The sequence below is a fragment of the Ambystoma mexicanum genome, chromosome 13 (genome assembly GCF_040938575.1).
Source record: "Ambystoma mexicanum isolate Mex_15411 chromosome 13, UKY_AmexF1_1, whole genome shotgun sequence".
Lineage (NCBI taxonomy): Eukaryota > Metazoa > Chordata > Amphibia > Caudata > Ambystomatidae > Ambystoma > Ambystoma mexicanum.
In genome coordinates, this window is record NC_090938.1 from 379069400 (window position 1) to 379092871 (window position 23472).

At 47.8% G+C, this 23472-nt stretch overlaps 1 protein-coding gene across 2 annotated transcripts in view; it reads right to left on the reverse strand.

Annotated features, from left to right (window-relative positions):
- The window catches only part of CPNE6 (copine 6), a 631388-nt gene that overhangs the window by 170755 nt on the left and 437161 nt on the right, over positions 1-23472 (reverse strand). The window lies entirely within an intron of this gene.

Here is a 23472-nt window from a genome sequence, read left to right on the forward strand (position 1 = left end):
ATGGGCAACTGGAGATAGCTTACTGTCATAATCTGTGCTGGGGCCTGATTATGGGCTATGTGTGTTATGATGGTGTGGTGATGTCACTGACATTCTATATGGAGTGTTGGTGGAGGTTTGGAGTGCTGGGTTCTACTGGTGTCAGTTGGACCTAATGTGCTGGGCTGGATGGATGTCCCAGTGCTTTATCTACTTAAGAACTGGAGAATAAACCTACATGTAAACTTACCTTCTGGTGGTTCTTGTTCTGTGATGATTGCCTTGTGTTTTCCATTTAAAATCTTGGTTAGATTTTGTGGTGTAGCGGATTGGCTAAGTTGGGAATGGTTCTGAGGTGGTATTATAAGCTATGTATTTTTGGTGATGATTGGGGTATTCCTTCATCTTTGTGGTTGGTGAGCAATTTGCAATCAACGTGTGGTGTTCTAGTGGTGGTTCATACCTTTTCTTGCAATATGGCGGTTGGGTCTCTATTATAGCTTTAGTGTTGGTTCAGTTGTAAGGAGGGAGATGTGTCATAATCTGTGCTGGGGCCTGATTATGGGCTATGTGTGTTATGATGGTGTGGTGATGTCACTGACATTCTATATGGAGTGTTGGTGGAGGTTTGGAGTGCTGGGTTCTACTGGTGTCAGTTGGACCTAATGTGCTGGGCTGGAAGGATGTCCCAGTCTTTCTCTACTTAAGAACTGGAGAATAAACATGCTATGATGTATGTACTGCCGCGCCTCACCCGTCTAAAAGCTATGCCCCGAGCATATGTGTAACAGGCAAGCCAAGGGGTCTGCGAAGTGCCGCTTAGCCTATATGAGGATCGTTGCCAAGCAACCGGACGATGCACCGCCTTGCCAGCACCATCTAGACCTGCGGGTTGCCCAATCTTGCCAGAGGCTGATGAAACCCTGATACACCCGCTTTGCACAACCCCAGAACACCCCATCTTACAACCCCACCAACAGGGGACAAACAGAGGGATGGGCTCTATCGACCAACCGAAAAATGTACCATGGCCAGGGAATTCCACCCAAGCGCATTTATGAGATCCAAACCCAGAGGAAAGCAAACTGTTTCTCAAAGGCAGAGAGAATTCTGTTGACATGAATCCAAAGACGAGTGCATGACGCAGAGCAAGCAGGGGCGGACTGGGAACCAACAGTGGCCCTAGAAAATGTTTTCAAAGTGTCCCCACATTACATATTCTCAGCAAGTCCAATCCTTTCCATAGGGGAACATTTGGGAATACCCCACAATATAGGCCCAGTGTACAGAGGCCTACCCGGAAATCTCCAGAGTTCCATATAGGCCAGTCCAGCCCTGACAGCGAGTAAGATGCCAAAGAAAGGGCTATTCCATCTGTGCTGCATGGGGCACCGTGAGGAAGGGACTAAATGAATGGTGGAGTCCGAGAGCCAGGAGGTTCTAACAAAAACCACCGGAGCCAGCGGCAGCAGTGGCCAGAAGACCTGTCGCTGTAGCCAGCTACCCCAGGGACTTTTCCGAACATATGGAAAAAGCAGAATTTAGGAAACACCAAAAGGTAAAAGAGGAAACAAAATCCAGGCAACGGCTGTTTTTCCATGCATGTATTTTATTTTTACCTTTCCCCTTCTCTTGTCTATTTATCCTTTCCTTTTCCTTATTTTTAATTTTTTTTTATTAGCATTTGGTTTATTTCAAACCTTTGCCATTATACATACTCATGCAATATAACATCGTGTAAGGGCCACATCAAGAAGAAAAACAACGGAAGCAAGATCGCTACAATTCAGTTGAATGAAAATACTAGTCAGAGAGATGTAAGTTCATCATCTTGGTGAGTTTATCTTTTTACGCTCTTCACTTGGAAAGGAGACTGTTCCAAGTATCTATAGAGAAGATTTCTTGGAGTAATTTTCCTAGTGCCACAATTAATTTGGAGTCTTTACTCTCCCCTATTGTGTTCCACCAGTAATCAACTTCCATTAAACAAAAATCATTCGTATAGATTCCAAGATACTTTGTTCTCTGGGGTGTTAGGTGCTTACATTGGAGTATTAAGTATTTTAGCTTTTCCTCATCTTCCTTGCATAGTCGACATAGTTTGTTGTTTTAATTTATCTGTTTTCTAAAAGATAACATTTCTTTAGTACAAAATAAATTTAGTCTGAAGCGCATGAAAGGGTTCTATGAATTGGAGACGGGAATTTACTTAAATAGCATGGCAGGCTATACAAGGTTTCACTTCTGTTGCAATGTGTGACTTGTGTTTTATTTTGATTCTAGAGTCTCGGTTCTAATCCAATCATAGGTCCAGATTTTCCTTTTCGCAGCTTAATTCTGTTGTGATTCCAGAATTAGTCATTAGTTTCATGCAACATGTAGACCATGCTTCTAGTGACCAGTCGTTCTGTTGTTCAGCTTTGTGTTTAAGGATCTTGAATTGAATTTCGGAGTCATCAAGCAGTATTTTTCGAAACAATGACAATGAGTTCCACTCAACTGCTGCGTGTAGGCAACGCAATCCGAGTTCATGTCTGATCAGTTGTACTGGGAGACTCTGTGGAAGATTTAGGATTTGTTTCCTAAAGGGTCGCTCAATTGTTGAGTAGATTTTCCAGGATAGGCACAATGCTGATTCAGCTCCATAGGTTACGATTGGGCACACCTTTTGTTTGTAAAAACTTAGTATCGGAATTAGGGAGTATTTGCCATACTTTTGGTGGATTTTCCGGCCTTGAGTTGTTAACGCCTAGATACTTGTTTTAATACAGTTTGGTGATTAATATCAGTCCTGCTTGAGTTAATTATCACTCCCAGGTATTTCGCTTCTGTTACTTGGCACAGATGTTGTTTTGCTAAGTGCCATTTAAATTTCTTTTTTTCATCTCTGCCTGTCAATGATTCGAGCACAAGAATCATTGTTTTATCTGTATTGATTCTGAGGCCATTCTGCTCGGTATAAGTGTTTAGCATGTTGAGATTTCGCTGACGGACGATTTTTGCCTGGTCTAATAATATTAGGTTGTCTGCATATAGTAGACAACCGAGTCTTTGCCCTTGTATCTTGGGGGAGAATGTTGATTCTTCTCGGACTGTGAGGCTCATGTCCACTATGAAGAGCTTGAATGAATCCAAGGCTAGTGGGCAGCCTTGTTTGAGGCCTTTGGTTGTTTTTTTTGTCCTCTGATAGCACACCTTCACAGTTCAGTTTCACCTGGATTGTTGTGTCTGTATACAAGGGCATTACGGGTTCCAGGATGTTCCGCGGGCAATTCCATTGAGACAGTTTTGACCAGAGTAGTACGTGGTCAACACTGTCAAAGGCCTGGGTGAAATCTACTAGGGCAATGTAAATTTTTTCACCTTTGTGGAGTGCTCTCATCTTTAGTAGGCTCAATAAGAATTAATTTAATGAGCATCCTACTCCTCTTAGAAAGCCACATTGCCTTTCATCTGAGTGGCCGGAGATGCTACTGCAGCGTTTCAAGTGGTCCAATAGCCTGGAGGCACAGATTTTGACCAGCACATCTAATAATGTAATTGGGCGATAGTTGTTTGGCTTGTCCCTTGCTCCTTTTTTAAAGATCGGAATGATTACGGATCGACTCCAGGATGTTGGTAAGGTTTTTGATGCTCCGATTGTATTGAAAAGCACATATCACAAGTTTGTCCATTCTTCTGGTGTCTTTTTCATTATGAAGTTTGTTAGCCCATCTGGGCCGGGAGCGGCAAGGCACTTTCTTTTCTAATAAGCCTTAGTGTTTCTGCTTTGGATATATTTATATCCCCATTTTGCGCTGTGGTGTGTGATTTTTCAGTGGTGATGGATCTCGCGTCTTCAGAGTATGAGGTTGAATAGAATGCAATCCACTTTGTTTCTGACATTGCATTGATGGTTATTGCTTTCTGCACTGAGGCACTTCCATTCATCAGGGCCCCATACATTTGTTGTGTTTTTATTTCCAATGGATGCAAGCATTTACTCTGCGTCATTTTGAAGTGGAATGCTTTTGTATGAGGTTAGGCAATTTAAAAAAATGTTGACTGCATTTTGCGATGCGTGAGATTTTTTCACAGCTTGTTCCTTTCTGTTTTTCTTGCACTTCTTTCCTTAACTTGCGCTTCTTTTCCTGAAGTACTGAATCAAATGCATGTTTGTGGTTATAGTTAGGTTGTAGGTGTTTGTTGGGCTTTTCTACAAAAGCATGTAGTAGTGGCAGATAATTGGAGCCAAGTTTGGAATTAATTGTGTCATTCTGAAATATTTCACACAGTTTAATCACTTCTCCACGTATGATGCGGAGCCGATTACTGCCAGTTGTTGGATTAAATCCATTGCGATATTTTGATTTTGGCTTGCCATGTACCCAGTTCATTGTGAGTGTAAGAAGTTTGTGATCACTCTTGTCCATTGGTGTTGTTTCAAGACTTTGTACTTGTGCAGCTACATTGTCTGAGATGAAGAAGTAATCAATTATCGAGCTCACTATGCCGTTGCTCCAGGTAGCAGCTTCAGGGATGTCCCCTTTCGTATTGCTGTTGAGTCTATGGATGTTGCAAATTTTCATTTCTCTCATCAATGTTTTCCCTCAGGATGTTTTTTCAGCACAATTGCCTGTTGTTTTGTTTACTGGTGCTGTCTTTGTGGAGGAGACAGCATTGAAGTCTCCACACAGAATACTTTTTGGGTTGTCATTTTTGACTAGGAATTCGTCTATTTCACTCATCAGCATGTCAACAAAGCTTTGTTTCTTCCATTCCATAGGGTTCCAATAGATGTTCATTATGATAAGAATTTGGTCCTTTATGTAGTTGGACCCAGTAAGTTTCAGAGACAGTATTTGTATATTTAAATTAGGATTGGCCACTTCTTGGAAAGAGAAGTTTAACTTCTGTTTGAGCATAATTAATAATCCGGAGGAGGGACAGCCTTTAGGATTTTTCCCCACAGAATTTAGAAAGAGAACGTATCCTTCTGCTGTTGGCAATTCAGTTTCTTGGAAGCATAATATGTTGTGTAGCGCCAGTGACTCTCGTTTGTTAGTGAATAAGTATTTGTGCCCTCTAGTGTTCCATGATCCTTTGGTGATGTTAGTTTTTTCAGGGGCTATCTTATTCTAGCTCGTAGTTGCTGTGTTGATAGCTCCCGCTAGCCATTCCCAGATTTGTCTTCCTGTTCAGATTTTGCGTATTTACAGAATGGGTACTTAATCCCGGTTATTTTTTTTACCTTTCCCCTTCTCTTGTATATTTATCCTTTCCTTTTTTCTAATCTATCTAACTCCTTTTTTCTAGCTTTTTCTCTTTTTCCCCCAAAACATTCTTTTTATTAAAATATGTAAACACTTTAAAATTGTTATAATATTTAATACGCTTGTCCTACAAAGGTCTGGCTTAAAATGTTTTAGATATGCCAACAAACAGTATTAGGAGCCTTGTAGCAGATAAATCATAAACTACAACTGAAAACTGTCAGGATATCTCCAGTGGATTAATACCTATAAATTGCAAGGTAACACAAAGTGCACAGGGGCTCCTCGGGGATCCCCTCCCATGAAAATATTCCACAGCACAAAGAAACTTTAGCACAAACAAAGTCTCGGATTTCTCCCAATGTCCAGGACATGGATGTTCCTCCTGGAAAATAATATAGTGCACAAGGAAAGTCTTTTCCCAGTTTCTGTGACTTGGCCTTTGCCAGGGTCCTTAACCCCTTATGTGCCAAGGACGAGATATCTCGTCCTTGGCACATAAGGGGTTAAAGGAGTAGGTGAACGTTGGGTGTCACAGGGAGATCTGGTCCCCCCCATTCCATTTCCTTTTCTTCCGGGTCTTGGACTTGTAGGTTGGCTGTCGGCGCGGTTCACTGGTGTCCCATTGATCGATGCTCCAAGTCGGTCTCCTAGAAGGACGCCCTCATCTCCCATATCTAGCTCATCTCGTGTGGGGCATAGTGGGATATGGTCACAGTACTGGGATAGATAACTGCAACACAGTAGTGCAGTGTGGACTCAGGTTACGCCATGGCCCCTGCGAGACACCAAGGACTCTCTCTCATGAATCTCCCTATGTGGCATAGAGGATTCACGCATACTGCCTCTGGCCTCATCCCTTTTGGGGTAGAGCGGGCTGAATTCTCTGCTTTGTGATGTGGCACTGCATCCCGGTGGTGCAGTGTGGACTCAGGGTACACCATGGCCCCTGTGAGAAATCGAGGGCTCTCTCTCATGAATCTCCTACCTTGTGTGGCGTAGAGGATTCACGCATACTGCCTCTGGCCTCATCCCTGTTGGGGTAGAGTTGGCTGAAGTCTCTGCTTTGTGATATGGGACTGCATCCTGGTGGTGCAGAGTGGTGTCAGATAGTGGCATGCCCCTGTGAGAAACCGAGGGTTCTCTGTCATGAATCTCCCTATGTGGCATAGAGGATTCACGCATACTGCCTCTGGCCTCATCCCTTTTGGGGCAGAGTGGGCTGACGTCTCTGCTTTGTGATGTGGAACTGCATCCTGGTGCTACAGTGTGGACTCAGGTTACACCATTGTCCCTTTGAGACACTGAGGACACTGTCCTGAATCCTCCCTCTTCTTCTTGAGCAGGATCTCCTTAAGATCTGGAAAAGCCTCAAGACCTTCCTCTTTACCTCTTCCTTGCCTCCCTCTCTCCCCTGCTAATCGCACAGTAGCCTGACTGGTGTGCAGGCCCCTTATGCATCCTCAGGGCCCTGACCTCCAACTTCTTATCATCCCTGCTGCTGTCTATCCTCTGCACTTGCCTCGGCTCACCCTCCACCACTGGAGGTTGCACTTACCTTTCATAGCACTTCACCTGCTGCCCTCCCACAAGCACCACAGCACCTATTCCATACCCCTCTCCCCTCTGCACTCGCACGTTCTGAACACTCACAAGGCATAGTAGGTCTGTCTTCCCCTCCCCATTCTCTCTTCTTATTTAGTTGTATTTAATTAGTTAACATTGTTGTATTTCCATTGTCCATCATCCGCTGTCCCCTCCCTGTTGCCATGTGGGAGCTTTGAAACAGTATTTGCTTCCTGTATAAGCGCCTAACAAATGAACAATAAATAAATAAATCTCCCTATATAGCATAGAGGATTCTCGCATACTGCCTCTGGCCTCATCTCTTTTGGGGCAGAGTGGGCTGAAGTCTCTTCTTTGTGGTGTGGGACTGCATCCTCGTGGTTCAGTGTGGTGTCAGATAATGTCATGCCCCTGTGAGAAACCGAGGGTTCTGGGTCATGAATCTCCCTACATAGAGGATTCGCGGATAGTGACTACCCCTTTGGTTGAGGGAGGACTCCACCATTGATGGTATGAAGACTTGATAGTACACAGACTCATGACATGTTTGTGGCAGCTGCTTCTACAGTGCTTTTCAGCAGTGTTTGACTTTTTCAAATCACTGATGGTCAAGAGAAGAGTGGGAGGAGATGTCAATTTTGATATTGTCTCAGGAGGATAGCTCAGGGGCAACGTGCTCACCTTGGAAACAAAATGACACAGAGCAACACAGGTTCAATCCCCGGGTCTGTGCTTAGAAACCTCTGGGCATTACGCGTGTTATAAATAACCGATCATATCATATATATTTTGGGAGGAAATTTGTGTTTATTTGAATTTTTGAAATAGCCAGCTCAAGATCCCCAGAGGCAGCCGAGCTCACAGAGAACAGAATTAAAAATTAGGAGAAATAATGTAGGTTTGTAAACAATGCAACGCCTGTAGAGTAGAACCTAGAATCAGGTGAGGTGGTGGGCAGGCGGAGGGAAATGAATGAGGTGGACAGGAAAGGGCAACTAGAAAGGTGCTCTTGGATGAAAAGTAGCTTCCTACTGCCACAACAGGGAAGTTGGGTGCAGCGGCACATGAGGACCCACCACAGGCGTGCCAGGGCGTTGACTGGTAACGGGATGTAACAGCAATTTCACACTCATTAGGACTCTGCCCAAATTCTGGCAGCCACCGAAATGTGATGGATGTTGTCTGTTAACCAAGTGTGCGCTACTTAACCAAGTGTGCGCCTACAATGCCTACCTGCGGTAAACATGGCCTTTATCAGGTCCTCACCCTGGAAGTAAGGGCCTCATTACACGGTAGGCGGTAAGGGTTTACCGGTACCGGTATTTTACCGGTACCGGTAAACCCTTACCGCCTTACTACGAGGTCCCTTTGCGGGTTGGGGAATTTAACGCCTGCTTTTTGCAGGCATTAAAAACCAACACGCAAATGGACCATGGAGCTAATTACGGTACCGCAATTTGCGGTGCCGTAATTAGCACCTTCCCCATTCCCATTATGCCCTATGGGGCAAAAATGGGAATGGGTAAGGGTAATGGGGGAAGTGGAATTACCGCCCCACCAACCTTGGAATAGGGCGGTAATTCCCCTTTCCACCAAGGCGGTGCCGGTATTTTACCGGCATGGACCAAGGTGCTTATAGCACCTTGGTCCACTGCCATCCGTGTAATGAGGCCCAAAGAGTTGATAGTGGGTTAAGAAAGATGGCACAGGACCAACTAGGGCAGGATGGATGGTATCAGGTGGGAGAAAAGAACTCACAGAATGGGCAGGTGTGTAGCTTAATAAGTAATATTGGGATGGGAGTAATTTTGAGATTTCACAACAGGCAATGTGGTGTACTGTGACGAATAAACTTCCGGGGCACCAGTGGTCCAGGGATGAATATCAGTTTCCAAACCATCAATCACCCCCACACCTCTAGTACACTAGAAGGGATCTGAACAGTTTGGAAACACAAGCAAGTTATAAGCCTCCTTGGCAAATTTTGGTAACGTGGACAGACGGCAGGCTTATCTCCGCAAGGTTGTGGATGGTTGGTTAGTTGAAACACAGCGAAAATACAATTATTACCCAATGATAAAAGGGACGGTCCAATCAGGTTTGTATACAAATATCTACTTTATTATTATTACAACAGGCAGTTCTAGCAAAATACAAAATACAACCCACCCTGTAAAGGAACACAGGGGACAGACAGTTTCACGAAGGAAAGGGATGCACTCTGGATACTGACAGGAGGGTAGTCGGTAAAGCAATCAGTTTTAACTGTTCAAGGTTATTTGGTTTCAGCACCAAGGGAGCAAGGGGTCGTAAATGTCACTAGGGGTCTTTGGAGAAGAACCAGTAGGACAGAACCCGAATGTGCCTGGTGCTTGAGATGATTTTGATGCTTCACAGCGTTGAGTCACTTCTCGAATGCTTTGCAGCTCCTGCGAGAGTGTTCAAGACGGGAGACAGCTGCGGGTATCAGGTGGCAGGCAGTTCGGCAAGCGAGGCTGGACGGATGGCTGCAGACTGTTCTACACGGCAGCTCAGGGTCAAGAATCATTGTCTCTGTGCTGGTTGGTGGATCTGGAACGCTGGTCAAGGCGTCTCGGATGCCTTTAGTGACTGCAGCGTGACAACAGTCAGTGGTGCAGCCGGTCGCGGTTCGAGGGTTCAACTGTCTCAAAAATGTCCTTAAAAGGTGGATGCAGGTTAATGCTTGTTCTGCCACTCCTCCTAGCTTCTTTGCACGGCTTGTGGCATCATTTGAGGTGGATGGCCCAAAGCTGAGGAGAGTGTTTGCAGGCAACTGCCTTGTCCTTTGTTCAGAGACTCTCTGTCACTTCCCACCTAGGAAGCTTGCTGGCAGAAACTAGAAGAGCATGGTGTGTGCTTGCTGGGTACCTGTTCTGGAACTGCTGGACGGGTCCTCTGAGTCCATTATCTCCCTCTGTTCCCTGGGAGATGTTTAGGGAAGGGATCTTGCTTCCCTCTTGGAAATCCTGGCCTTGCTTCACTGGCAAAAGCTATAATGCAGACTGTACTTTCAGCCAGGGTTCAAATGAGTCCTTCTTCTGACTACTTTCAAAGTCGTTGGATGATCTGCTAAGTGAGGGGATCAGGCCTCTATTAAAGCCAATAATAAACCAATCCTGGGTCCCTACCAACAATCTTCTATTCTGCGTGAGGACATAACCAGAGTGCTTTGCAACAGGAAAGGTAAGGGGTGACAACATGTACGACTAAGTCCCACCCATCATCCTGTCTGTTGTGGATCAAAGTGTCTCTCTGGTTAATTGAGCTCTCTGTAACTCTTGATCAAAGAGCAGGTCTCACGTGAAGTTAGTGGTGAGAACAAGCTTTCTGTCTCCCTTAAATCACATACTTCTTCCCTCTGAAAGGGGGTCACCCTACAGGGGTTACCTACAGTAAACAGTTGTCCCAGACATGACGTTCACTGCCCTTCATACAGAGCATACAGAGGGGTGGAAGCAAGCTTCAAGCTGACACAATTCATATAAAAAATGTGTTGAGGTTTCCTGTCCTTTGTTAGTTCTGTGAACAGGCCTCTTCACAGGCCTGCTTCAATTAACTCTCTTCAGTATGTGCTGCCACCACACAGAACTTTAAAATAGGCACGGCGGATCCATGGAGCCTTTGATACTTTAATTAGGCTGGCCATGACCAGAGGAAGGTGTTGTCTTCCCCCTTCAGAGTTGCTTTGATGTACCTGTGGCTGTTACATTCCAGCTCAATGTGAGAGGGAGGACTGCACCTGTAGGGTGGGTTCCCCTGGAGTACACTTGACTATGTGTTTGTTGTGCTGCAGGCATAGGAAAATGTGTGCGTATTAGCCCCACACATTTTCTGAGGTTGATCTCCCATAATTAATTTTAGTTAGAAAACTTCAAAAAAGCCCAAGCGAGTGCACACTCCCTCGTGAGGATGGTCGAATTCCTCAAATGCCCACCAGCCTCAACATGTGAACCACCACCCTACTGAGGGTCTGGTTCGTCATCAAGACGAAAGTATCAGCTGAGGTCATCTGCATTTCCATGCTGGAAGCCTGGCTTGTGCTGGATGTCCATATATAATCCCTGTAGGCATTTGGCCCAAGGCAAAATCTTAGGGTTCTCCACTTGCATGGCCGTTAACCATTGCAGAGGCTGCTGGTCTGTCCGGGTCGTAAAGTGAGACATAAAGATGAAGGGTTTCAGCTTCTTTATGGCCCACATGACCATGTATGCCTATTTTTCTATGACAGCCCAGTTCCTTTCCCTTTTTGTCAACAGCCTGCTAATGTAGGTGACAGGTTGCTCTACCCCTTCAGAGTTCAGCTGTGCTAACACTGCTCCAATCCCAAAATCACAGGCATGGATAATGAACCCCTGACCATAGTCTGGAACATTAAGAACTGGGGCCGTTCACAATCCATCCTTTAAATCTTGAAAGGAGGATTGACAGGCGGGGGTCCAAGCTACCTTCGTTGGCATCTCCTTGGATGTTACATCATTCAGGGGTATGGCAATGGTCCCAAACCCACTGATGAACGAACAGTACTACCCAGTGAGACCTAGAAAGGCTCTCACCTGCGTCTGTGTGGTGGGGATGTCCCAATCCTTCACAGCCTGCATCTTTGCTTGAAGAGGTTGTTTCTTACCTCCGCCGACCAGGTGGCCTAGGTAAGTGATGGTACCCTGCGCTATCTGGCACTTTGTGGCCTTGGTAGTCAGACCTGCATTCTGCAGCACCTGAAGCACTTGTTTCAGGTGTGATAAGTGGTCCTCCCAGGTGTGGCTGAACACAGCAATGCCATCTAAATAGGTGACACTGACGTTTTCCGAACCAGACAAAACCTGGTTTACCATCCGCTGAAAAGTGAACTGATAATGTCCTTCCGGGGTTGAGAATGCTGACCTCTCTCTTGCTCCATCTGTCATGCCAACCTGTAAATACCCCACTGTAAGGTCAAAGGTACTCATGTACTTGGCAGCGCCGAGCTTGTCAATTAGCTCATCTGCCCGAGGAATGGGTGAGCATCTGTCTTGATGACAGAATTGAGCCCTCTGTAGTCCACACAAAAGTAAACTTCAGTCTTCCCAACAGTGGTCTTTTTAGGGACCAGTACCACTGGGATAGCCCAGAGGCTGGGATGGCTCTATCACTCCTAAGGACAACATCTTGTAAATGTCCTCGTTGATGGTGTCCCTGACCTTATCAGACATCCAGTGAATCCTACTATTCACTTGGCGCACTGTCTCCAGTGTCCACATCATGGTTGCACCAATCTGCGTGACTGGGAGTCAGAGAAAACAGACTGGCAAACTGCCCCAGTAAACGGCAGCAGTCTGTCAGTTGCTGTTCTGACAGGTCTGTTACAAGGTTCACACCTTCAACTGACCCATTTGTGTCTTCAGTGTGCAAGAGGTCTGGGAGGGGATCGGTCTCCTCCTCTGTCTCTCCGTCAGTCACTAATGCCATGGCCAAGTCATCCTGGCTATAATGGGGTTTTAGCCGGTTGACATCAAAGACCCTGCACATCTGTTTAGGTCCTTTCACGTTAATTAGATAATTCAACTCACTGACCTTTTCCAGCACTCAGTAAGGCCCAGTCCATTTGTCCTGACGGGCACTGGGGTTGACATGCTGCATAATCCACACACACTGGCCTGGAGAATAGACTGTCACTGTGGCCTTCTGGTCATGCTGGTGCTTCATCAGCTCCTGACTGGCCTTTAGGTACTTCGTCGACTGTTCCATGTACTTTGCCATTCTAGACCGAAGGCCGAGTACATAGTGCTTATACAACACTTGAGGGACTACAAGTATCAAGGAGGGGGGGAGTGAACCAGATATTACGATATCTAACACAAGGAAAACAAACTCCCTGCCTCTTAAGGTCTGGTAAAGTACAGTGAAGCAAATCACTTATAGGGGATGGGTCGCATATATATACACTCTTGACATAAGGTATTTGTGGGTATTAAGAATTCAACCAAATCACACTAATATTAATCAAAAACTACAATTTTAATACATATTGATAAAAAACAGTTATAATAAAACATCACAAAAAGCATTAAAACATCTCATAAAGTGACAATGTGCAAGTGTAAGTGTAATCTTATAAAGGTAGAAAGCCTCCAAGGGGCCTACCTATATGAGGTGTAAGGTGCAAGAAATGTGGAAAGCAACAAATTACTAGAAACACACCAATTTAACAACACACTTGAGGTACAAATACTTAAATACAACAATGGTGTCAATTTAGAACAAGATTCTAATAACCATATTGGAAAACCACATATAAGAAAAAACAATAGGAAACCCAAAATGTAGAGTACTAAACAGTTCTGGTTACTCTATGGTTGGTACTTTTGTCTTGTACTGATCTAATAAGCAACCTTGGCGGGTATTAATCTCGTTCCAAACATTTAGTATTAATGTTGACATAAACCCTAGTGCACCACATCTCGTGTAGGGGATGAGGGTTTGCTTTCCCATCCCTCTTTCACTACACTGAGGGGACCTTGTACAGGGGGCCCAAAAAGAAGCTCAAAGGGGCTAAACCCAACTCCGTACTGTGGTATATCCCTGTAGGCGAACAGAAAGCACGGCAGGAGAATATCCCATTTTCTCCTCAGGTGCTCTTCCAAGTCACCTATCATGCCTTTCAGGGTCTTATTGAAAGCTCAATAAGCCCATTTGTTTGTGGATGTAAGGATGTATAGAACCTATAGGTGACTCCACACTCTTCCCACATGGCCTTCACATACACTGCTATGAAGTTTGATCCCCTGTCAGAAACGACTTCCTTGGGGAATCCATCACAGTGAATATCCCAATCAGAGCCTTCACAACCACAGGAGCTTTGATGCTCGTCGGGGGAATAGCCTCAGGGTATCTTGTGGCGTGGTCTACCACCACCAAGATATATTTGGTACCTGAACTGGTTTGAAGATCCAAAGGACCCCTAATACCCATGCCTATTCTCTCGAAAGGCTGCCCAACCACGGGTAGTGGAATTAAGGGGGCCTTTGTGGCACCACCTGATTTGTCAGCAGCTTGGCAAGCCGGGCAGGACCGGACAAATTCCTTAACCTTTATGCCGAACTGCGGCCAGTAAAAGTGCGCAGACAACTGGTCTGATGTCTTAGTCACTCCCAAGTGACCCGCTAAAGGAATTTGGTGAGCCAAATCCAAAAGGAACTTTCTGCTGCATTTGGGAATCACTAACCTCATGGTGCCCTTGCCCTCAAAGTCTTTTGGCTCACTGTACAGGAGTCCATTCTCCCAGTACACTTTGAACAGGCCAGGAGCCTCACCTCTAGCCTGCTCCTCCGCCTGCTTCCGCAGACACGCCAAAGTGGGACACTCTTTCTGGGCTGTGAAGAAGTCAGTCTGACTTACGCCCCCAGCTGATGCGCGCTCACCTAGCTTGGGCAGGCCTTTCAGATCTGCGCCCACATGGTCCTCCATCTCAGTTTCCTGCGCTGCACCAAGCAACTCTGAAGGCACTGAGTGCCCTGCTACCAAAGTAGGGTGCTCAGTGGCTACTAGTCACTCTCCTGCAGGAGTAGGCAACTCAGTCGTTTGCGTAACTGGACTAGGGGCTACCGGCTTTGCCAGTACTTCCCACAAGCCCTCTGGAAGCAATCCAGGCACAAAGGCTCTGAGAGTGTTCAATTTGGTGATCATATTGTCCCTCGATCGGGTAGCTGCTGCAACTATTTCAGTTTGAGAAAGATCATTACCCAACAAACATAGGACAGGGATGGAGTCTTTCACCGCTACATGGTGCTGGGTCGTTTCACATCGCCTGCTGAACTCTTTTATCACCAAGGGGCACTTACCCTTTCCGTCAAACCCACTGACTCACAAATCAGGGCCATCAATATACTGGCCTGGCTGTACCCACTGCTGGGGTTGCAGTAGTGACGCTAGCCACGGTGTCTCGGACCGCAGGAGTTTTGTGTCCATGGAATATACACATGTTCTAGATAGAGTTGCGTATTATTGGGAACTGGGTTCTCTTCCGGAGACCCGGTACTATTCGCACTCAATGTAACCAATCCACATTCGGCCACTCCCTGGCCTAGTGGGAAGTCCTCCTCTAAGTGGCCCACACTAATGACGGCCTCTTCCATGAGTCCAACATTCACTATGGCTTGCTTGGGTAAGCCCTTCCAAGCAGGATACCCTTTCCTATGGCCCAGCTCCGTACACACAAAACAACCTTTGGGTGGTGAGAACGCACGTGTCCCTGTGTTGGGGTGCCTGTGCACTTCTTTTCAGTGGGCATGGCTGAACTAGAGTTTTGGGACTTTCCTTTGTTCTTTTGGGGACCTGATATTGAATAGGATTGGGTTGGACCTTTGTCCATCCCATCCTTGTTTACTTTTTTGTCTGTCGACTTATTTTCCGCTTTGGGTGTGCTCGCCTGAGCCTTTTTCTGGACTTGAGTACTCACAAACCTGTTGGCAGCCTTTGCAAGCTCACTAGGGTCTGTGGTAGTGTTGTCCACAAAATGCTGGTGTATGTCAACCTCGCAATATTTCAGTACATGCTCACATGAAATCAAATTGTACATCCCTTCACATGTGTCAACTTTGTTAATAGTCACCCACACATTCCGATATTTCAATGACAATTGTGGGAATGCCTAAAATGTCTGCCCACTTTTCTTTCTGAGCTCGCTGAAGCTCTTGAGATATTGTTCTGGGGTTTTACAGAATTTCCTGAGGAGGGCTGCCTTCATGCTCTCATAAACGGGCCTTTCCTCAGGAGTTAACTGAAGAATTGCATCAGTCGCTGGTGTCAGTAAGCGACTCATCAGAGCTGCACCCCACAGTACCTCATCCACCACCTGTACTGGAAAGCCAGCCTGAGCGCTTCAAACCAGTCAATAATATCCTTCCCCACTTCATAAGCCTGCACTAAGTCTTTGGCGGATGTGTCGCGGGGCTTATCCCGGCACTCTGGTTTGAGCCACTGCTGCTGCTTTCGCTAGAGGTGTATCTGTTGGCCTCCTTCTTCTCTTCAAGCGCCAGCTTGCACAGCTCTATGGCGGCCCTGTCCCCCTCTATGGTGACCTTATCCCACTGTTTCTACTCCTCTAGCGCTAGTCTCCTCTCCTCGAGCAGGAGCTTCCTAGCCGCTACCTCATTAACAGCCAGAGCAATTACTGGCCCACTAAGAGACTGCTCTGAGGCGTGGGACCTGCAGGATGCCGCACTAGCCCCTGTCCTCACTTGCACTCTCGAGTGTTGAGAAACCACACTTGCCCACCAGTGGGATGATTGCAGATTGAGAAACACTGCTCATGCGGTCGTCCTTGTTGTTTGACCCCTTCTGGAAGGTCTTGTCTGTTCGGGTACATGGGACCTAGCCCTTCCCCTGCGGTCTTTGCCCAACTGCCCTTGCTTCTACCCAAGCTTGGAGGCTGGTCAGCAACTCAGGTTTATTAACCTTAGGGCTGTGGGGAAGTCCCCTCTCTTGACATAAGACGCTCAGGACATCCTTGGTCATACCTTCTACAGTCTCCATGTCAAGATCCATGCGCATTTCTAATACCTAGCAGTAACTAAATGTTGCCTGCAACAGTACTTTTATCGTTGGGTGACTAAGCTGTGTGCAAGGCTCCAACCGATCCCACTGCTTGCCACCAATGTGACAAAGCAACTTCCGGGCACCAGTGGTCCATGGATGAATATTGATTTCTAAACCATCAATCAGCCCCACACCTCTAGTACACCAGAATAATTCCAAACAGTTTGGAAACACAAGTAAGTTATAAACCTCCTTGTCCAATTTTGGTAGCATGAACGGAATGGCAGGCTTATGTCTGCATGGTCGTGGATCGTTGGTTAGTTGCAAAACAGCAAAAATACAATTATTACTGTCCACTCAAGGTTATATAGAAATATCTACTTTATTATTATTACATCGTCAGTTCTAGCACGCTACAAAATACAACAAACCCTGTAAAGGAACACAGAGGACAGACAGTTTCATGAAGAAAAGGGATTTACTCTGGATACTGACAGGAGGGTAGTCGGTAAAGCAATCAGTCTTAACTGTTCAAGGTTATTTGGTTTCAGCACCATGGGAGCAGGAGTCATAAATGTCGGAGGCCACCAGGGGGCGCAGGCAAGATGGTTGCCTGATCGATCTGCTCCCCGTTTGGCCCCGGGACAACTGAGGAGTACCATGAGATAAAGGAACGTCACCCATTGAAAAAGAAGATATTTAGCTGTCAGAACTTCTAGGGACCCCAGAGACTCTCTCCCGAGCCTTGGGGGTGCTCCGGCGCTGGAGATAATCGACTTGGAGCGTTCGTACTCCCCCACCCCCTTTCAGGCCTGCACCGCGCTGGAGCTGGAGCCACGGAGCTAGGCTCCACCCCACTGCAGGTGCGCCCAGCGCCACAGCCACCCAGCGGATCCCACGCCCCGCGGCTCTGCAGGCGGAGTCAGCAAAGACCGCCGAGATCCCTCGGGGATCTGGACCCTGTCCCTTCCGGCATCCATGACCTGCCAGCCTTCCGCGCCCGGCGCGGCGCAGTGAGCGCGGGCGGACCAAAAGGCTGGACAGCCTGGTGTGCGCCCGGGCTCTGACTGCCGGGTGCCCAACTGATATTGCTTCGCTCCTTGAGCTCCCCCCGGCAACCCTTACACCGGCTCGGGCCATTGCGGGAGCGCCCCCGAGCACCCCCGAGCACCCCTCTTCTTCCCCTCCCCTGCGGGGGGTCCAACAGCACCAAGTCCCCAGGGAATACACTGAGCCATCAGAGAGACGTGGCTTGCTGAGGCGGCCTCCACACAGGCCCGGGCCGACGCGGGAGCCATGGCCCCTCTCCTACACTGGAGCCCCCCCCATACGGCGAATCACTTGGGGGACACCATTCATTGAAGCAGGGCTTGCTGGAATTAGCCTTCCCCAGTGACAGGGAACGTGTCTTATCCCCACAAGGCAACCTCCTCCCTCACTGCCTCCACCCCCCCTCCGGGGGGACAACCTCTCTACGCAGTGGAGCCCTCCAGACCCAAGTGAACGCTGTAGGGGCTACTATCTCAGTGGCCGCCAAAAACAGACCCTCCAGGCCCACGCTGGCGCAATTGTGAGTACTAATAACCACTGGGAGTTGGGGCCCAGACCACCCACCCACGGCGCGGCCCTTCCACTAACATACTTGAGGCCCATTGACAGGGAAGGACCAAAACAGGAAGAAGCCTCTGACATCTAAATAGAGACACAAATAGATAATTTCCTGAGGCTCCAGACAGACTGACATTCGAGACACCTGAGCACCCATCAGTCACAGAGGCAAACTTAAGGATATAAGGAGTAAGGTGCACCGGCGACCCCAAAGTTGAGCCCTGTGGTATGAGGGAACCCCCCACAAGCGAAACAAACCACTAGGACTCGCCCATCTCGCAATACCATACATGAGCTGAGGTGGAGGCAAGCGAATAAGCTCCGGATCCCTGGAGATACCACTGGGGACATTAAGAAACCACAGAGATCAAGGGGCGGAAACGCCTCATGAGTTGGAAAGAAGCCTTAGCAAAATACCCATTCACACCCGGAGATCCAGAGATGGCGACCGGTGCCTCATCCACACCGACCCCTGACATGAACACCATGCAGAACAACATCCAAACGATCCTAGATGAAATCAGGGGGATGAGAACAGACATGGGAGCCAAGTTGGCTGACCTTACCGCCAAAGTCTCCACACTAGAGGACAGAATGGAGGGGGTGGAGAACAATCAGGCGTCCACCGACCTCCTGGAAACGCAGATGGAGGCAAGGTTCAGGGAGATGCAGCGACAGGAGGGGGAGCTCCGTCTCAATGTTTACGACATGGAGAATCGTGAACGGAGAAGTAACCTGCAAATCTTTGGCCTGACGGAGGTGGACGTGGAGACCCAGGCAGGGCAAAGTTCAGGAGATCATCAGGATTGTTTTGGGAACTGACTCCGGGGAAACCGTCCTGATCAACAGGGTCCATCGAACAGGTGGAGGTGGCAGGGGACCACGTTCTGTGCTGGCGAGATTCCACTACTATAGAGCAAGAATACTTGAAAGGGTGAGGACTCTAAGAGACATACAATGCGACAATTCCAGGGTGGCAATCTACCAAGACCTGTCCGCCCTCACACTGCAAATGAGGAAAAAATGCAGGTCAATTACTAGATGGCTACAGGAGAAGGGGGTCCGAAACCGCTGGGGACACCCATTTTATCTATCGTTCGAATGGCAAGGTGAGAACCACCAACTCGTGGCGGATGAAGACATCCAAAGAGCAAAATTACGAGCTGGTTGGGGCTCACCAGGAACTTCGGGAGAACAGAACGGGACTGACAGGGGCCCGAGCCGGGCCCCACAAGACCCTGACTTAAGCCAGGGGAACCACAAAGTGAAGGGCACTCGGAAATTTCAGAAAACCAGACATCTCCTGGCGGGGCGCGGTGGACCCACATGATTACAAAGGGGGTAGAGAGAGGAAAGAAATGTGATGCTATTTTCTGTAATGTAATTACCTACACAACCTTCGTGGATTCCACTAAATTGGGGGGAACCGCATGTTGCCTTTGGGTGTTGCCACTGTTGACGAGGTTTATGTTGAATTAACAATAGAAAGTTTGGGGCCCATCTGACTGAGGGACGGAGGGGTCTTGTTTTTCCAGAGGGTATTCATGTTTAGCCTCCAAGATTGCAGAGACCCTCTCTGATACACACTGAAAGCTAATCCAAGATGGGTCCCGAGATGTGTGGGACACAATACAGGTTGTGGATGTGGGGAGGGGAAAGTTGAATGGGGTCCCACAGGGAGATTGAATCTCAACTAAATTCAGGAAAAGTTCTTGAATGAAAAAGCAGAGGGTATGTTCCGCACCAGTTACTCTCCCGGGGCCCGGGCAGCAGCCCTGGTGGTTCGTTGACTAACCCCGATGTTTGTCGGGCGATGGAGATGAACGCCTTACGAAATGGGTAAAGGAGATAGGGAACAAAGGAAGGGAGGGGGAGGGACAAAGGAAAGGGGGACACCATGCCATGGAACTGGGGCTCAAGAATACGGATGATACGGGGGTACACACTGAAATTTCACAAGGCAAGGGTAGCGATGATCATGGTTGAAGGACGGATCAGTACGCTCAACGTTAAGGGCCTAAACTCACAAAACAAGTCATCTCTCACAAGCATCATGTTCCGCAAACAGAAACTGCTAATCCTCTTCCTACAAGAAACACACTATAGAAGGGGTGCAGAGTCAACGATAAAAGGAAAGGAGAGAGGCAGAAACTTCTGGGCCTCGCACAAATCCTCGAAGAAGGAGGGAGTAGGTATTCTCCTTGCACCTTACCGATGTCGAGACGAAAAGGGGCTTTGGAGGTAGATTCTTGGGGATCAAGGGGCTGTCTCAGGGCACACGTGTCACATTAGCCACCCTGTACGCACACAACGCTGGCCAAATCAAGTTTATTCATAAAGTTCTTAAAGTCATGGATGAATGGGCGGAGTGGGCCATGATCCTGGGTGGAGATTTTAATCTTATCACAGACCCTCGACTTGATTGGTGGTCCGCCAGAAGGACGGGACCGAAAGCCTCCACAAAGGATAACCTTGCCATGAGGGACCTCCTATAAGAATATTACTGGGTTGATGTGTAGCGAAAATGTTGGCAGGCCCCTGGGGGTTACACGTTCTTCTCCCCTCCTCACCAAACATATACTAGAATTGACTTACTATTGATATCGGAGGAAGAAGGAGGGGACGTAGGAAACCCCACGGTTGAATCAGTGACCTGGTCGGACCATGAACTCCTCGTTATGGCATGGCGATTGCAAACCACCCCAAAATCATACAGGTGGCGCTGTAACAACACCCTCATGAGGGACCAGGTGTTTAGGGAATTCCTACGGAAAGAAATAGAAGCCTTCTTCGTAACAAATGACACAGGGGAAATCCCAATGGCCACAGTCTGGGAGGCAGCAAAGGCCACCTTCAGGGGTCTCCTTATTGCAGAGGGCTCGAGCAAAAAACAGGAGAGGGCCCTGATAGAATACAAACTCCGGGAGGACCTACGGGCTATGAGGGCGCAGCTCACTAAAGGCAATGTGGACCGCGAAAACCTCCTAGGCGAAATGAGAGATAAGGGACAAGCCTCAATTGGTGAGGTGGTTAAAAAAAATGAGATACACAAAGCAGCGATCCTACGAGAAGGGAGACAGGGTTGGAATCCTCTTGGTGCACAGGATGAGGGGAAATAGGGCAGGTAGACGGATAGAGAAGGTCAGGGACGGGGCGGGTAACATCCAGACAAAAACCGAGCACATAGCCGAATCATTTGCGGGCTTCTATAAGGCACTCTTTACTAAACAAGAGGGTGAATCATTAGACAAGATTCAAAGATATCTCGAGGACCACCCCCTACCCAAACTCACAGACCCAGAAAGGGCGGCAATGGAAAGGGAAATAACAGAGGAAGAGGTGGAGGGGGCCATTAAAAGGCTTAAAGTAGGTAAGACCCTGGAGGGAGATGGATACACAGCTGACTGTTACAAACAATTCCAATCGGAGCTAATATAACCACTAACCAAGCTGTTTAACCAAATTAAAACCTTGGAAACCATCCCACCGACATTCTTACAGGCCATGATCACAGTAATGTCTAAGCCCGGCAAGGACCCTTTGGAGTGTAGCTCAAATAGGCCCATCTCGCTTCTGCACACAGATGCGAAGATTTTCACCAGGATCCTGGCAACACGCTTAGAAAAGTCTCTGCCCCGACTGATAAACCCTGATCAAGTTGGTTTTGTAATTAACAGACAGGGGGCTGGCAGCATGCACAAAACCCTACACATACTGAGCTCAAAAGGAGTGAAATCGGAGGGTGCTCTTCTCCTGTCTCTGGACACGGAGAAGGCGTTCGACAGGGTGAGCTGGGCCTTCATGGAGGGGTGTTCTATCATCTCTCGGGATGGGACCCAAATGGCGGGGTTGGATGACAGCCCTATACTCTCACCCCTCCGCAAGAGTGGTAGTGAACGGGGGTGAATCAGAACCCCTTCCATTGGAAAGAGGCACAAGACAGGGGTGCCCATTATCCCCCCCATATACGCATTAGTGATGGAGCCCTGGGCTATAGCGATCAGGGGGAACGACAAGATCCAGGGTATTAAAATAGGGGAAACCGACTATAAAATAACTCTGTTTGCCGACAATGTCCTCTTATACCTTTCTAACCCATCTCAATCAGTCCCTGAGGTGTTGAATAGCTTAGAACGATATGGGTCCCTTGCGGGTTACAAGGTAAACTTAGACAAATCAGTTGCTTTTCCAGCAGGCCAGCTAAACGATGTAGAAAGGCAATACATCGACGATCTTCCGTTCTGTAAACAAACTGAGGGACTCTGTCACCTGGGGATCCAGATACCATCAGATCTAGCAAATCTTTTCAAGTTAAATTACCCCCCCTCTGGTTGGCGATCAAACGTGACCTGGAGCGCTGGTCGAAATCTGGCCTCTCACGGATGGCTCGCCTTAACTCCATTAAAATGGTCATAATCCCTAAATTTTTATATCTATTTCAAATGTTGCCGACTCGGATACCGAAACCATTCCTCCTAGAGGCCAAACGGACCCTTCTCCGCTACTTATGGTCCGTAAAATCTCACAGGATCGCCTACAACAAGGCCCAAAGACGAGGGCGGAATTTCCCAGACCTAGACACATATTACAAGCCATCACAATTGCGGATTCTGGTTGACCACTTGGCGATGGGCCCAAAGAAGCAGTGGGTGGGATTGGACAACACACTTTTCTCCCCAGTCACGTTGGAAGAGTGGCTATGGGTTCCCAAGGCATCTATCCCGAGAAGGGTTTTGAAACATCCAGTCCTGGGGGTGCTATGGTCCATATGGAAAGAGGGGGGTTATCTCATTTGGCTCACAACATGGCCCTTGCCCCTAAGCTGCATCTGGGCTCTCCCACTATGGGAAGGGATCAATGAACCATTAGCCTTCCAACGATGGTATGTGCCAGGCCTTTGTAGAGCCGGGCAGCTCTGGGCAGAGGGGGTGTTTATATCCCTGGGGGATCTGAAGGATGCCCTGGGCCTCCCCAACCTTTCTCCCTTCCGATACCTGCAGCTTAAGGGCAGCCATACCGAGAGTAGATGAGGAAACACGCTCAGGAGAGATTTAACTGATTTTGAGAAGTTCCTTGTAACATACAAGGGGACCAGAGGGGTGATATCGCGGCTCTACAGCTTTTTGATGCTCTCCGTCCCACGGGACCCCCATCCTCCCAGGTACAATGGGAAAAAGACCTAGGCACTCCCATAACCGAAAAGAGATGGACCAAGATCTGTAGACAGGCCAATCGCTCCACAGCCGCGCCCCAATACTGCCACCAGGCCCTGAAGCTGATCCACAGATGGCACTACCCTCCGCAGAGGATAGCCAGAATGAGAAAGGGCTACGATCCCCACTGCTGGAAGTGTCACACTGAAAAAGGGGACTATGTACATATGTGGTGGAAGTGTCATGTGGTACAAACCTATTGGAGTGAGGTCCTGTCATGGATAAAAGAGGTAGATGGAATTGAGAGAACTCTATCCCCTTGGCTAATGTTGTTTGGTATTGAGATGGAGGGGGGTCCAAAGATGAAACTCGACCACATG